Raw genomic sequence first — 3,330 nt, forward strand, 5'->3', positions numbered from 1 at the left:
AAGACACTTCCACCATTGTAAAGCAATTATACTCCAATAAACATGTTAAAAAAAGAAAAGAAAAGAAAAGAAAAGAAAAGAAAAGAAAAGACACTTCTTCTCTAAGAGAGAGAGGCACACACTTTCCCCTCCTGCAGACACCTCAGGCCACGGCCAGTGTGAAAACGGCCTGCCTGTAAATGTCCTGGATCAGGCTAGGCTGCTGCTGAGGGATCCGCCTTTCTCCTCTTCCCTGTTATCATTCTCAAAATCGCAGCCAGTTCCAGGTATTTTTTCCTTTATTTTTCAGGATCCTGTAAGGGCAGGAGCTGCCGTCCTGGGCCCTGTGGGGTTTTGCCTGATTTTCCAAAACATCTGTGATACCGGAGGCTCCAGGGCAGGCTGATGTTTGGCTACAGTTTGGAACCTCAGCCCCCTCTGAAACTCCCGACTCATTTACAATGCCATTTACAGCAATGTACGTACTTCAGATGTCATTGACTCAGTGTAATTTTCCTATCATTCAATTATTCTGTTCTACACTTTTAAGTGCCCCCGCCCCCAAATCAAGTGCACTCTTCTCCTTGGAGGCACAGTGGAAGCAAGGGCAGTTTCTTCACCCCATTCCAGAAGGCTGTTCCAGTTTACAGGTTTCCTCTGATATCCACTGTGCATGATTCATTTTATTTAAAGTAAACTGAGTTGTCCTGATGTAGCCTGAGGTTAAAAGCCTGCTGAAGTTCCAGTCACTGGGCTAAATTCCAAGGTTTTTCATCAGCTCCTTCCACATGCTCTGCAATCTTATCTCTCCTCCAAGTAATCGGTTTCTTATTTTTAGAGCAAAGGTTTCCCCATTACCTTCGGCCCTGGGGCTCTGGACACACCATTCCAGCCTCGGGCAGAACCTCTCTGGGCCCTTTCCCATCGACCCTAAATAAAGGTGTATTTACAGTCAGATTTCCCTTCTCCAGTTATGCTTGATTGCTTGGTTCCAACGCCAAGGTGGTAATAGCATGCAGCTATAATGACATACGATAATGCAGTGTATTTACAATATTTAAAGCAAATCCATATATCTATGTTGCAGATGTATGTCATTCACCTAATATTTTTTCTCAACTAAAGCGGTTTTCCTTAAAGAAGACTCATCCTCCATGTCTACCAGACTGCTGTCATCCAGACGAAAGGCTCAACTTGGACCTAAACAAAACAAAAATCATAAACAAAAATGATTGCATTTTTAGCCAAAATGTCTTCCGAGAGATTGAGTTATCTAGTGAAAATAGGCTTGTGGACAGGGCATGAGAATGGCAGAGCTGTATTTCAGGCCCTTCTGGAGATGTTTTCACCTTAGCTGAACAGTTAGGTTTTTTTTGGTAATGGTGTTCAGAATTGTTGTAAAATTGATGGAAAAAATCTAAATATACTAGATGACTACTCTGGATATTGTTCTTATATAGAATATTTAAATATACAAAATCAGATTTGGATCCCTGGAACACTAGACAGATTTAGAAATTCATTGCGAACCACCATATGAGATAATCACATTAAGCATATATTTCAAAAAGTTCCTTTCTTAACAACCTAAAGTGAAAAGGAAACTGCCTTTTCTTCTGATACTGCGTAGTGACAAGTAGAATATACGGTTTAAAAATATTTGTACTCTGTGCCACTCGGAGAAGAATTAGCATACAGACTAGATCTAACCCCCAAATCTGCACTTCACTAGCCAAGAGTCTCAAGGAAGTCACTAAATTTCACCAAGTTCTGGATCTTTTTCTGTCTTATAGAGACGTTGATATCTCTTCAAGGTCCATACTGGTCTTGGGAATGTCGGTGAGATAAAGGGTTTGAAAGCACAATGTTAGAATACATTTATAAAGGCCATGATAGATGTATTCTAACATTTCACATTCATTCCCACAAACCTTCATGCCATACGTAGGACAAGGGAATCAATATAGACAAGATGAACCACAGGTATTTCCTCTGAGACGTCAAGACTATTCTAACATAAGTTAGTATCGATGGAAATCAGGTGGGTTACAGACAAAGGTAATTCTCAGTATCTGTTAGGACTCTCCATTATGACCTAATTTCTCCTTCAGTTACATGGCAGCATTTTATCACCAGGCTATGTTCCTTTTCATCTAGATTTTCTTTGTCTTTGAAGATGGTAGGGCACAGCTGGAGCTTGGTCTTAGGCCCTTTTGACCAACTATCTCATCAGCGTGGTTGATAACACTTACCCATCTCTTTGATAAACAGGTGGGAAGAATAGCTGAATTTCCCAGAAAACAGTCTGATTAAAATAAAAGTGCTTAGCATTCCTCCTCCTTAAACGAAAGACCGAACAAAAGAAACGGTGTCCCTAGGGAGAGTTGTCACATCACGCTCCAAGTGCTTCCTACAACACAATGTTATTCTTGATTGAAATATTATTCTTTTCCATGTTTCTGTCTTAATGATGCCACGATGAAGGTTTTGTAGATTTTAATTCACACCGAATACTGTGTTTATTTTAATTGACCAAATGTAGATCAGGGAACAGAGTTACTATTTGAGAGAGAGAACGAGATGAACAGGAATTCAGATAACTTCACACCACAGGCAGAGACAACCTAATGTATTCAGAAAAAAACTGCTTTTTTTTTTTTTTTTTTGGTGGGAGTGAAAGTGGCTCGTGTATTTTCATTTAATTTTAACAGCTGACGTCTCCACCACCACTGACTGCAAGTCCGAGAAACAGGCCATTTCTAGATAACATCCATAGATTCTTCAGAAAAGGGTGCCATCCTTAGATACTTTTAGTAGAATTCATGAAATAAATGCATGAAGATACCTCAAACTTGCAGAATTGCCATTGTTCTAAATATTATAAAGTAATATCATGCTTTAGAATAAAAAGCACTGCAGTGATTTATCTGCATGTGAGTGTTAATTCATTTGTTCTGTGACTAAAGCACCTCTGAGCGGGTATATCCTGACTCCGTGTATTCCTTCAAAAAGGAAGCTGATGTACAAAAACATCGTGTCAGCAACCACACATTACAATATCTGAGCATGTTCTTGGGGAATGTCCAAAGATTCGTCATGAGGAAAACATCTTTATCTTATTTATTGAAAGTTTATTGTAAAATTTTGTTTACCAAAGTCCCTATTGTGGCATTTCAGATAACGCATTTCAAAGGGAACGATCACATGGGTTCACGAGAAATGAATTCTTTTTTTTTCTTTTATTCTTTTTCAAATTCTTTTCCCATTTAGGTTATTACAGAATGTTGAGCAGAGTTCCCTGTGCTATACAAGTAGGTCCTTGTTGGTTATCTATTCTAAATATAGCAGTGT

The sequence above is a fragment of the Phocoena sinus genome, chromosome 2 (genome assembly GCF_008692025.1).
Source record: "Phocoena sinus isolate mPhoSin1 chromosome 2, mPhoSin1.pri, whole genome shotgun sequence".
Lineage (NCBI taxonomy): Eukaryota > Metazoa > Chordata > Mammalia > Artiodactyla > Phocoenidae > Phocoena > Phocoena sinus.